Genomic DNA, 14,171 nt, shown 5'->3' on the forward strand with positions numbered 1-14,171 from the left:
ATGTAGTGGATACATATAAAATACTGTTGACCCATGACATGTATCTAACGATTGCCTGTTAAAGTGACCCCAGCCTCCAGTTCTTTATGAACTTCCATCACCTATCTTTAACTTCTAAGTCTGCAGAATTTTATTTCAAAATTAACATTCCCAACCCTACTGCCATTCCCAAATCTTCATTATACCAGTTGAGCAGAACTTTCTTCAAGCTTCATAAAGATGTAGATGGAGAAAGAAACTTAGACTTGGTTCCTCTTGTCTGAGCTCTGCCATAACTAACTCAGTGGTTGTAAAGGCCCTCAACCATTCTGGGTCTCACGTCAGAGCCTTGGATACTTTTAAGGCCAATGAAAATTGGGGGAAGAGGAAAAATGAAAAAAAAAAAAAAAAGCTTTTAGGAAAAAATAACCTCAGTAAAAAAATTAAAAATGAAATAAATGAGAAAATTAAATAAAAAATGGCGAAAATGTTGATAATATATAATATCAGTTTAATGGTCTTTATTGCTAGTGTAGTCATTGACAGCTTTGAACTTTCCAAGCCTTATAATCATGGAAACCAGTAAGAGTTACAGAAATCTTCCCACTTTTTCACATTCTGGAAATGGTAACTGGTTTATTGCAAGGAATCATCCTTTCCCACATGACTTAAAGAAGACTTACCTTGTTTATCTATGACACACACCCTCCAAATTTCCATTCTTTGCATCATAAATGATTAGCTGAACCCTGAACCATTTGTGCTAACTAACCAATGTGAACAAAATATCTGATACCTTGACTTGATCAAACTTTAGTCCCATAAAAATTTCTTTTGAATAATGTCTCTCTTTATCTTGTTTTTTTATATGACCTTGTAAAATGTAATTTTTTAATACAGGTATGCCTGAGGAATATTGTGGGTTCCATTCCAGACCACCGCAGTAGAGGGAATCACACATTTTTCAGTTTCCCAGTGAGTATAAAATTTATGTTCACAACATACTGTGGTCTATTAAGTATGTGATAGCATTATGTCCAAAAAAATGTATGTACTTTAATTAAAAAATAACACTTAGAAAAATGGTACTGATAGACTTGCTCAAGGCAGGGTTGTCTCAAACCTTCAATTTGTAAAAAAATGCAGTATCTGTGAATCACAGTAAAGCAAAACAGTCTAAAATGAGTTGTACCTGTATCGTTTATAAGGAAAGGGCCCCTCAAGAGCAAAAGGGCCCTGTGTCAGTTTCCTGGCTGTAAAACAGAGGCAAAATCTTTTTTGACCCCAAAACTAGTGAATTCAGAAGCTGAATTTCCAAAGAAAAGCAAGTCAGATCTTGACCTCAAGTCTAGACCTCAGGAGGAAAAGCAAGCCAGCATCTGAGAGGTGATGGGCACTGGAGGTGACTTGTGTGGCTAACCTGGGTATTGTTGTTGCTGTTATTTTTTAATTTGAATTTGAATGTACACCAACTCTGTAGTCTTCATCATTTATATTACCTATCTGATCATTGAAAGCATTTAAGTTTGTGTCTCTAGAATGCTTTTGTGCTCTCAGAAAAGTGCCCTGAATTACAAAAATATCTCCTCCCTTTCCTCTACCATGTCAATAGGGATAGCCAGGCAATAATGTCTGTTAATATCTCTACTGGATGATTCAAGTGTTTGAATGAAAGGACAAATATTTCATTTATAGTTGAAATGTGTTTCTTTGGTGATAAGATACTAACCAGTGCAACAGTCTCTCCTTTTGAAGCTCTGAAAGATTTTTACCAGATAAAATAAATATCCCTGGAGGGTTTGTGGTAATTTAACTTCAAATCAGAATAGATTCTCTGACATGTTTTAAAAAATGAGTAGAAATAATACATAAGGGAATTAGTTTGGCCAATTCTATGAAATAATAAAAAATAACTTGTGATGGTTTGAATACATGTCCAAAACTTCTGTATTACCCCTCCGTCTCTGGTGGAGCCTATTTCCCCGTCTCCTGAGTGTGGGCTACATTTAGTGATTGGCTTCTAACAAACAGAATGTGGTAGGATGGTGGAGCATAACTAGCAAATATACATCGTGAAATGACACTGGCACTTCCACCTTCTTTTCCTCTCTCTTGTATCTCTCTCTGGAGAAAGCCTGTGAACATGTTGTTAGGACATTCAAGGGACTTCATAGAGAGATCCATGAGGTTAGGAACTAAGATCTACTGCTAATAGCCGTCAAGAAGCTGAGGCTGCCTCATATGAGAATGCCGTTTTAGACGTGGATCCTCCAGTCAGTTGACATCTTAACTGCAACCTCATGAGTGACCCTGCAGCAGACCCACAGAGTTCAACCATCCCTGAATTGCTGACCCACAAATACTCTGCAGTAATGGTTGTTGTTTTTAAGTCACTATCCTATAGTGATTTGCTATACAGCAGTAGAAAACTAATACAGAATTGATTCAACAATCTTCCCTGACATTAATATCCTAAAGATAATGCTAATAATACCAAGCATTTTTGGCGTTTTCTGCTTTATAATGGCTTATATATTTTCCAAAATCCTTTTGATAAGCTGAACCACATGGACATTTATCATTCTTCTCAACTAGCCAGTATTCATCCCTGTTTCCTATGTTTGGAGAACTCTAACCCTCCTTGTGAAGCAGAACCTACTATGTCTTCATGGAGAATCTGGAAAACAGTGCCTTGCTTACTCTGTCACTCCATTACCTACAGGTCATGGACACATGTTCTGAGTTGTGCCAATCAGCTTCACAGCCCCAGACAAATACCTCCACAGCCACATCTAGTTCCCAGAGGCAGCAGTGAAGTGCTTCTAGCAGCTGCATCCAACGCATAGCAGCAAAGACATCAGTGTCTGTGCCTAATGCACGTGGCTGTGATGCTCCGTGGTACCATGGCTGTGGAAGGATTTTGGACTTTGTCATGATTGCATAATATCCAAACTTACACTTTCAGAGACATTTCCAATATCCTTTCCTCAAACCTTTTTCTGCGTAGAATAGCAAGTATTGCTTTCTCTTGCACATAACTAGAAATCCTGACTGATACAAGCAAATTCTGTATCCATTTTACAGATGAGAACTTTGAGGACCAAAGTTCTTAAGTTATGTGTCCATAGATACAAGTAGCAAATGATAGAATTGAGACACATTGATTAGTCCAGATTAGGGTAAGCAAACAGATAATTAAATTTTACATTTAAAAGATAAAGGACTTGTGTACTTTAAAAGAAACAAATTAATTATGTTCATCTTTAAATCAGATGAAATGCTACTTCCTTGCCCTGTCCCTAATATTAAATACCGATATTATGGCATCAAATGCCTTCTTGCTTCAGGAATGGACTGTGTTCTTCCAGACTTCCTTGATATTGTACAGATACTTCTTCTTGCAAGGGCTCTTCTCTGTCCATCCCTGCCACCCACATGTTTTAGTTAGTTTGCATCTTCTTACTTCAAAACCCAGATTTGGTGATGATTCATCTTTGCAGCCTCTCCTGAGCCCTTCAGAAGAGGTAATTATTCTCACCCACTCCTCATGCCCTCTCAGAGTTCTGTTTCTATTCATGATAAAATGTTTCCTAAGCTTGTTAATCTGTGTTAACAACCCTAACATATTCCGACAAAAGAAACAGAAAGACTCCCAGCTCTGCCGACAATGAAGAGAGTCTTGAAAAAAATAGGGGCTTAGAACAAAGTCTACTTATTGAACATGGACCCTAGGGCTTTAATGCCATTAGCTGTAAGAATGCTGACAACTAGGTGTACAATCCCATATAAGACACTGGGGATGTTTTCACAGATAAAAATGAATGATTCTAGAAAAGTCTTTAAGAAAATGACATTTAAAAGTTTCTCAAGTAAAAGGATACCCATCCAACGATGAAGGTCACTACTTGACAAGTCCAATCCTTACACAAAGAGTGTCCCTTTGGTTTTAGTACCTTAATTTTACATTTTAACTTAAAAAATTGAATTATATAGATTCATGTAGAAACCTCCAATACAAAGCAATAGTAAAAACATTTCAAGTCACATTAATAATGACATTACCCAATACCAAGGATAATAAGCAGATTCTAAAGTCTTCCAGAGAGACTTCCTTGGTGGTCCAGTGGTTAAGAATCCACCTGCCAATGCTGAGAACACAGGTTTGATCCCTGATCTGGGAAAATCCCACGTGTTGCAGAGCAGCTAAGTCCATGTGCCACAACTACTAAGCCTGGGTGCTGCAACTACCGAAGCCCACGTGCCTAGAGCCCGTTCTTTGCAATAAGAGAAGCCACCGCAATAAGCCCACGCATTGCAGCAAAGAGAACCCCCCACTCGCAGCAACTAGAGAAAGCCCACACATAGTGACAAAAACCCAGTGCAGCCAAAAATAAATGAATAAATAAAAGATTTAAATAGTAATAAAAAAAATCTTCCAGAGAGGACCAAATAAAGGTCATTTGCAAAGGAAGAAGAATAATTGTCTTAGGGCTTCCCTGGTGGCTCAGTGGTAAAGAATCTGCCTGCCAATGCAGGAGACATGCGTTCCATTCCCAGTCAGGGAAAATCCCACATGCCCTTGAGCAAAGCCTGAGTGCCACTACTGTCGAGCCTGCGCTCTGGAGTTCAGGAACTCCTGAGCCCTCGCACTGCAGCTACTGAAGCCCCCACACCTAGAGCCCGTGCTCTGCAAGAGAGAAGCCCCCATAATGAGAAGCCTGTGCACCACAACTAGAGGGCAGCCCCTGCTCACTACACCTGGAGAAAAGCCCATGCAGCAGCTAAGACCCAATGCGGCCAATATGAAATTAATTAATTAAAAAAAGGATAATTGTCTTAGACTTTTCTGGAACAATGCAGGATATTAGAAGACAGTGTATCAAAATGGATAGTAAAAATTTAGCATTTACTGTTGACATTTCACATACATTCTTTCCTTGCATTATAATCCCCTAAACCAAGATGGTATAATGAAAACTATGATAATACCTGGCAATGACTTTAGAAACTTAAAATTTGCCCTTCTGATCAGTCATTGGGGAGGAAAGTTGGAACAGTTTTATGCTGTTCAACTAAAGCCCTAACTATAAAAATTATAGAATTTTTAACATTATCAAGCGCAGTGTGACGTTTTAAGGAGGAGAAAGGAAGTGTATGTGTCTCTGCGTGTGTATTCTTTTCTGAACTGGCAGTGAGATTGAAGATCCTTGGGTGACTTTTAAAGAAGTTATAAGCCTGTGAAACAAGGAGCTTAAAAGATGATGGTAGATTCTTGATTATAGCAGTGCCATTGAGCAACCCTATAATAAAATATTTTAGGTGAAAAGTAACATTTAGACAGGTTATTTTTTCTAGCACTTGCTTTCAAGGTCAAATATATTTCTTCTTCCTGTTTTGGAAGTGCTACACTGAAAGTAAAATGAGAAAAGACAAGTAAATGTATTTTTTATGATAGAATTCTGAATCTTAAAAGAAGCTAGCTATTGAAGCAATTTGAAGTTGTTGCTACAACAGTGACCAAATCTAGTTATTTTCCATGCTCTAAATGCTTCATACAAAAGCAGAATAATTACCTGGGACAGTGTTATAGAATGAGTGACCCAGATGCACTTTGGATTTTTCAGTGTCCTTGTGAATTCTGCTCAACTGTCTATATAATTGATTGCAACATTGTGTACTTAATTGTCAGCAGTTGGAAGCTTCCAGAAGAAAAGCTGTCCCATAGACTTTAGCATACTCTGACATGAAGGGACGGTTAATTCCCAGAACTTGATTATATTAACATCTCAGTAAGAGTCAAGGAACAGAGTTGTCTGTCCTAGTACTATATATATTATTCCGGGAGAAGCAGTTCACAAACAAGAACTGAACTCCAATTTGTAATACCAACAATGACTTACATTTGGATGATACTTCTTCAGTAAACTTTCATACATATTACCTTAACTGATACAGTGAAAGGACAATATAGCAGAAATGGAAAATACAAATAACGGAGAAAGGACATAATATAGAAGTCATTTGCTTTTGACTTTGTATAACTTTTGGCAATTCTGCATGATGTCATTTTGAGGTGAAACTTTGTTGTTATTCTAAGCAGTCATTTCCTTTGAATTATCTTTTATGACTTAGTCCCTTTGATTTAACCCAGTTCATTCCACAGATAATATTAACTCCCCTCAGTTTTCAACTTTCCATTATTAAAAAATAATTCAGATTACTTCTTTTTGCTCATCTGTTCCATCCTTTCATGCTTCCAAGTTCTTCAGTTTACTCTGCTCCCACCCATGCCCTGTTTTGTTCTAAGTTTCTACTCCCATTATTTACCTCTTTGTTTTGTGGTTACAACCCCCATTCTCTCCTTTTATTGCACATGTCAAAATTGTGATTATATATCCATTTGCTTATTGATTCCCCTACTGCACTATTAGAAGCTCCATCAGGTCAGTTCAGTCGCTCATTCATGTCTGATTCTGCGACCCCGTGGACTGCAGCATGCCAAGCTTCCCTGTCCATCACTGACTCCCAGAGCTTGCTCAAACTCATGTCCATCAAGTCAGTGATGCCATTCAACCATCTCATCCTCTGTCATCCCCTTCTCCTCCTGCTTTCAATCTTTTCCAGCAGGGTCTTTTCCAAGGAGTCAGTTCCTTATGGAGTCAATTCCTTATGGAGCTCAGAAGCTCCATAGTAGTACTTAACCAGTCAGTTTCTTTCACCACTATATATTCATTTATAACAAGAGTGCTTAGCTTAGCATATAGGAAGTTCTTAATTAAATGTGTTGAATAATAAAATGAACAACTAAATTTATATTTCCAGTTAGCCAATTGTAAAAAAAAAAAAAAATTAGAGATGCTAACTCATATCTTACAAAAAAAAAAGATGAATTAAAGATTTAGAAGTGAAAAAAAAGAAATTTCCAAACTTTTCTAGGTTAGGTTTTTATAAATATTTTAAAACTTTGGTGTGATCAAATTTGATGTAGCTTTTCTTTGTCATATTTCATCCTCTGCCACCTCTTCTGCCATTTAACCTCCCCTCCCCCTTTTTCTACACCTCTGCCTTCTTTTTGTTCTGCTTTTAGAATGAAAATTTAAAAATCATATTCATTTATTATCTTTAAAAAATAAAAAAAGACTATTAAGAAAATGAAAGTCTATTCATGGTCCATACACCCACACACCCTTTTCCATCCCAGACAAACCAAGGTAATCGTTTTATCTGTTTTTCATTTGATAAAAACATTTTGTGTATGTGCCAGAAGCTGGAATTATCTAGGAGAATACTAATAAATTTTATGTGTATAATTAAAAATCACCTACACATCAAATCCATTGTAAACATAGTTATAATAACAAATGTGGAAAAATACTTTCAAGTCATGTTGAAACCTTTAGGATTTATGGTAGATTAAAGATGGAAGATATTCTGTGTCACTCTTTCATTGAGGGATAGAGTTTATTTCCCATCCTCTTGTATCTGAGCTAGCCCTGTGACTGCTTAACTGAAAGAGGATGGCAAAACTAACACTGTGCCAGTTGGGGCCTAAACCTTAATAAGGCCCAATGAGATCCCTTGTGGGCTTTGGGGAGTATTGAACTTCTATGCAAGAAATCTGACAACTTTGCTGGAGTGAGTATGTGAAGAGACCACATGGAGAAGCCACATGGAAAGGAAAGGCCCTGAGACTAGACCCGGAAAGGGAGAGAGGACCAGGCATCTGAGTGTCCCATTCAAGACTCTAAATGAAAGGGATCAAAACCAACTGGAGAATAATAAGGGGGCTGTCTTAGTCCATCTGAGCTCCTATAAAAAATGCTAAAGACTGGGTGGCTTATAAACAGAAAGCCATGTACCCTCCAGTTCTGAAAGTACAAGATACGAAGCAGCGGATTTGCTGTCAGTTGAGGGCCCACTTCCTGGTCCGTGAACCATGCCTTCTAGCTGTAACTTCAGTTTATGGGAATGGTTAGGGAGCTCTGTGCAATCTGTTTTATAGAAACACTAATCCCATTCTTGAGTAGTCCATCTTTAGGACCTAATCATCTCCCAAAGGCCATCAGTCTGGGCAGTAGGTTTCTAGATAGGAATTTGGAGCAGAGGGCACAAACATTCAGTCTGCTGGAATGAAAAACCTAAAATATGTGCTCGCTTCGGCAGCACATATACTAAAATTGGAACGATACAGAGAAGATTAGCATGGCCCCTGCGCAAGGATGACACGCAAATTCGTGAAGCGTTCCATATTTTTAAAAAAAAAAAGAAAAAAAAAAGAAAATAGAAAAAAAAAAAAAAAGAAAAAAAAAAAAAAAAAAAAACCTAAAATATGTGTCATTGGCCTTGGGACTGAATTAGGAGCCAAAGCTGAAAGGACCTCAAGGAGGTTGTAAAAGTTGGTTTGATCATAAACTGAATTGTATTTCCAGCACAGTGTTCAGAAAATGGTATGGATGCTAAATAAATAGCTGATGAATAGACATATGAGGTCTTATAAACAACTAAAATACCTCAATTTAAAAATGGGCATTTCACCCAGAACACAAAAATCCAGTAGGTATATAAAAACCTGCTTAGTCTCGATAACATTCAAAGAAGTGCAAATTAAAACAGTATCCTGGTTCGGTATTTGTTTTACCTACCAAAATGGCTACAATAAAATAGAATGATCCTAGGAAGGTATGCATTCTTACCAGTGAGAATAGACATTGTGAAAAGGTTTTTTGAAGGGCAGTGGAAATGGCAACCCACTCCAGTATTCTTGCCTGGAAAATCCCACGGATGGAGGAGCCTGGTAGGCTACAGTCCATGGGGTTGCAAAGAGTTGGACACGACTGAGCGACTTCACTTTAGCAGTACACACTAAATGCCTCAAAAACACATATGCTCTTGAACCCAATAATTTAAATTTTAGAAAAATTTCCTGAGAGAATAATTAAGAATTACACTAAACTTTTAGCCAGGAAGGTGATCTCAGTGTAGTATCTTTTTTATAGTAAAGTTTGTTTATGATTATCTGACTCTAGGAGTTGAACTGCTATATAGCAAAAGTGATGTTGCAAAATTGTATTAATGAATTTGAAAGGATGTTCATATCATTAAGCTTAAAAAAACAGGTAACGTAATGATGTGTTTGGTATGATCCCATTTAAAAAAATTATATAACAAAAATATACTATTATATAAATATATAACCTTAAAATTCTTCTTGTATATGTCATGTATAAGACATATTATATACACAATATATGTTATACTCCATGTGTCATGCATATACCAGATCATTCAGGGTCTTTAGTTCCTAATAGAAACTTGGTTATTTCCCTGAGAGCAGCATGGAGCCATTGTAAGATTTTAAAGCAGTGTAGCAATAAGATCTGCTTGTAATGATTGCTGTGTAGAATATTTCAGAGCTGAGCAAGAGAAGCAGCTATAGCACAGTAACTAAAAACTTGAACTCCAGAGCAAGACAGTCTATAGTTAAATCCAAGCAACACCACTTAAAAGCTGTGTAACTTCAGACAAGGTATTTAATCTCTCTGGACTCCAGATTGATTCTTCTATAAAATGGTGATGACAATAGTACTTACCTCCCAGGAAAGTTATGAGGATTAAATAATGCTATATAAAGTATTCAGAGGAGGGCCTAACACAGTCTGAACTCTGTATGTTATTATAATTCCCTTTTGAAAAATAAGGAGGCTTACTGAGGTTAAGTAACTTGCTTGAGGCCATCCATACAACTACAGTCTTGTAGTTGTGGTGTAGCTTCAGTTGAAGATGGACTGGAATGACCACACATTCCCTGTCTTATAGTATGGAGCACCATATTACCAGTTAATATCCCTAAAAGACAACAACTCTACTGAAGATACAATAATAAATCATGATGGTACTTGTATACATGTACTTGATTCCAAGTACAGTAAAACATGAGTGAAGTTCTGTTAGTTTTTTGGGACAACTGCACATTTTATATATTTTTCATCAACATAAAAACTAACTACACACTGAGTCTTATGCCCTAGAGGGTTTTACCTAATCTATCTGATTAGCTCCTTCCAATGCAGTGCCTCTGCTCCCGAAGTGAGGAAGGTGGATGGATTTAAAATGGGGGACAGGAACATAGCGATGTATACCCTCTTCTAGGATTCAAACCTACATCTGCCCAACTACAAAGTTTATGCTTAGTCCATTGATTTACAGGCTTTCACTTCTATTAAAGTATATTGCTGTCGTCGATTTAGGGCTCTTGAAATAACATTAATGAGAAGTTCAAATCTCCTTGGTGCCACAGAGTGACATTTCCAGAAATGGTATATTAACAGACCTGGCTGTTGACAAACTTGTCAAGTAGAAGCAGTTGGTATGGCCTTACTCTTCGGGATATTTCAGTCAGTTAATTTATCCTGGTTCTCCCTTCAACTTGTCGTCTCCTTGAGAGAACACTTGTTTCTAACTTTCCTCATGTTAAATCCCATTTCATCAGAGAGGGCCTTGTGACCCAGTTTATCTTAGTAACCAGTGCTGGGAGGCAAATGAGGCTGATGAAGTGAAGTGAAGTGAAGTGAAAGTTGCTCAGTTGTGTCCAACTCTTTGCGACCCCATGGACTATACTGTCCATGGAATTCTCCCGACCAGAATACTGGAGTGGGTAGCCTTTCCCTTCTCCAGGGGATCTTCCCAATCCAGGGATCGAATGCAGGTCTCCTGCATTGCAGGTGGATTCTTTACCAGCTGAGCCACAAGAGAAGCCCAAGAATACTGGAGTGGGTAGCCTATCCCTTCTCCAGTGAATCTTCCCGACTCAGGAATCAAATCGGGGTCTCCTGCACTGCAGGCAGATTCTTTACCAGCTGAGCTATCAGGGAAGTCCAAATGGGGCTGATGGGTTATCCTATTCTTTTGTGCATTCAAAAACAACAATCAATAAATATTTAGGCTCTTAATATTCCCTGCACAAATATTTAGTGAATGTTATATTTTAGGGGCTGGAGAAAAAGCAAAGAATAGTCTGTAAATTCTTAGTACTGTGTGCCTGAGATTGTTTCAAACTACATTGTTTCAACCTGATAGTGTGAAAGTCCAGGAAAAATTTCTATCCCATCAGTCTCTTCGCTCTAGTGCTTCTTTTGTACTCCCCCTAGTACTTATGTTCCCTCTCTTAAATAAATAAATAATTTTTTATTATTTATTCCCCACCGTGTCATAGGAAACATCAGAGGTGGTGAAGTTTTCTGTATCCCTTAGCAGTGGATTAAGGTATTTTTAGCTGGTGCACTGATGGCTATGCTTACTACCTTTATCTCTCATCCCTAGAGGGAAATATTCTAATTCCTAAAACTATATAAAGATCTTCCTAATTCTAGGCTATCTTTCCTTAGTAGATTAGTTCTTTCTTCTCTACTTATTTCCAGATAACAAGTAAACCTTAGTTTGAGTTTCTCAGGGATCTAGTACTTATGCAGGAGTCCCAAAATGTCAGTGTTTTAACCCAGATTCAGAATCTTATGGTGAGATCTCAGATATCCTGCTGCTGCTGCTGCTAAGTCGCTTCAGTCATGTCCGACTCTGTGCAACCCCATAGACGGCAGCCCACCAGTCTCCGCCATCCCTGGGATTCTCCAGACAAGAACACTGGAGTGGGTTGCCATTTCCTTCTCCAATGCAGGAAAGTGAAGAGTGAAAGTGAAGTTGCTCAGTAGTGTCTGACTGTTAGCAACCCCATGGACTGCAGCCTACCAGGCTCCTCTGTCCATGGGATTTTCCAGGCAAGATATCCTAACAGGGCCCAAATAATGACAGTCACATCAGAAAAGCACTTCAATTGGCTGAATTGCCTAAGACCACTGTTGGAAGCAAAAAAAAGTGATTATTATAAGGAAAAAAAACACAAAAAAACTAATCAAGTTAAGAAGTCCCTGCTTCTTTTGTAGGATGATAGATGTATGATCAGGCCATTCAAGCTGGCTCTTCTCTTGCTTCACTCATACGACTAGTCGATCCTCTTAATTATAGGGCTTAATGAGTCCCTCATAACTGATGTGCCCACTTGATGTCAGTTTCACCCTATAAGTGGTAGTCTCCTTCTCCCATGAGTAGCTGAGGCTGATGCCATGTCCCTCCTCTGTACCCTGAGGTGCACACAGTGGGATGTCACTCTGGGACCCTTTGTGTACGATCTCCCTATCCAATAAATCACTGATGTCTCTGTTGCTATCCCTGCAAGTACAAGACTTGCAGGCCTGTGGAGCTCAGCCCAACAGCAGAGCAGTAAAGGGCTGGGAAGACTATCAGGTGGTCGTTCTCCATGGGGGCAGTACTGCCCCTTGGGGACATTATGGTTGTGACAGTACCTGGAGTTGCTCCGGCATTTAGTTCCCCGGGCCCCAGAATGCTCACAGTGTAGCAGAACCCGGATAAATAGCACTATTAATTCATTCCCTTGCCCAGGGGAAGGAAACACACAGTGAAAGCTTTCCCCCGAGGTCATATGCCCAGTCAACACCAGAGCTAGAAACAGAATTTGTGTTAGTGACCTGGGTCCTTGGACTCTTTAATCATTAGAAATTGACAGGAAGCCAGATGAGAACTTTAGGCAAGGCTTTTTTGGGACTCTTACTGAAGCACAAGGGAGCGAAAACAAGTACCCTGTTTCCCAGGGCTCTAAAGGGGTAACACAGAGGCAGGCAGACAAGTTGGGCAGGAGGTGTGGCTTATATCGTGGTCTGCTCAGCCCCTTGGTGGTCTGTGGGCAAGGATATGCGCAGGACCTGCTTTTGCTCCCTGCATCCCAGCGTGGCAGTTGGCTTGTGACCTTTTTGTATCCTGTTGCTCATAACTGCACCAGATGCACACGTGTGCAGTTGTATTTAGCCCCTTGTAGTTTCTTGTATTCTGTTGCCCCAGGATCATTCGTCCCTGTGTGAGCACTCTGGTAAAGAGTCCCAGGTCCCAGCCTATCTCACTTGGAACTCCACTGCAGGGCTTTTTCCACCAGAACCACTTTTCTACATAGTTGCTCCTCATGCAGCCAAAGCAAAATTGTCCCATTGAGATTTTCTTTAAGGTGTGATATTTTGGTTTTCTTCAGATGTTATTTCTCACACTCTAAATCCTTCTTTGGGGTGGTTTTCAGTGACATTTCAAAAGAAGCTTCATTACTCTGCAGCTGTATGAGTTTTTTTAGAGAGGGATACTAGTTATGTTGCTTATCCGCTCAAAAATCTTTTATTAAAATTTGATCTTTATTTCCCTACTTAATCCTAATAACTTTTGATTATATTAGAAAATCAAACCTACCTCCAAATGTATAAAATGTGCTGTTTTTAATCATCGAAGAGAAGGAAGGTGCAGGTTTCATTCAATATATAACATTCATTGCAAATGTATCATGTTCCAGTGTTATGTTAGATTCTATGAGAACAGGAGCCATAATGTCAAAGGAAAACAATTGATCCCCCTACCCTCAGACACATGAGACGGTGAATCCCGTATAGTGGTTGTAGTGACATGATGGGATTCATATGAACGTCAAGAAAGGGCAGATTACCCAACTGTGGGTAGTGAGGCCTTCTATGGGGTTGATAACTCCAGTCGAGATTTGAGAGGTAGCCGGTAATAATCAGAAGTATAGTAGTAAGGTGGGGTTTGAAGAATAGGAGATAGAAATCTTGTCAAAGAGACTGGTGTCTGCAAATCTTGGGTTAACAAAATGTGTCATAACTGTGGTGAAACAAATAGTGTAGTTTTGTAGAAACACAGATAAGCATTTTTGTCAGTTGTGAAATAGAAATGGAAGGGAAGGGATAAAGAGGCAAGGAAGAGACTGGATGACGCAGATCTTTTAAGCCAAACCAAGGAATGTGAGAACCATTGAATGGTTTTCAGAAGAGAATTGGTAATTCCCAAAGTAGATTTTTGTAATAAATAATTGTTTTTATTTATTTATTAAATATTTATTTTTGGAATTAATAACCAGCTTCTAAAAATTAGAACCTCAGAGACCAAGACTCATTAAATGTAGAGAATATGGTCTGGCATTCTTACTGAAATTCATCACATCCACTCCCAGCAATGGTGTAAACATATTTCTGATCCTGGACCAATTTTGGCCCATATTCTCTCCCCCGTTCCGTACTCAGTGACAAGGCACTCTCCCCAACCAGTACTTCTAATCAGTGCTTATCAGT

At 38.7% G+C, this 14,171-nt stretch overlaps 1 non-coding gene across 1 annotated transcript; it reads left to right on the forward strand.

Annotated features, from left to right (window-relative positions):
* Nucleotides 1–8,126: 8,126 nt before the first annotated feature.
* Nucleotides 8,127–8,233, forward strand: LOC122706090. The gene has a single exon (XR_006344330.1). It is a non-coding gene; the product is annotated as a U6 spliceosomal RNA (small nuclear RNA).
* Nucleotides 8,234–14,171: the final 5,938 nt, after the last annotated feature.

Source organism: Cervus elaphus, chromosome 12 (genome assembly GCF_910594005.1).
Source record: "Cervus elaphus chromosome 12, mCerEla1.1, whole genome shotgun sequence".
In the NCBI taxonomy this organism is placed as follows: Eukaryota; Metazoa; Chordata; class Mammalia; order Artiodactyla; family Cervidae; genus Cervus; species Cervus elaphus.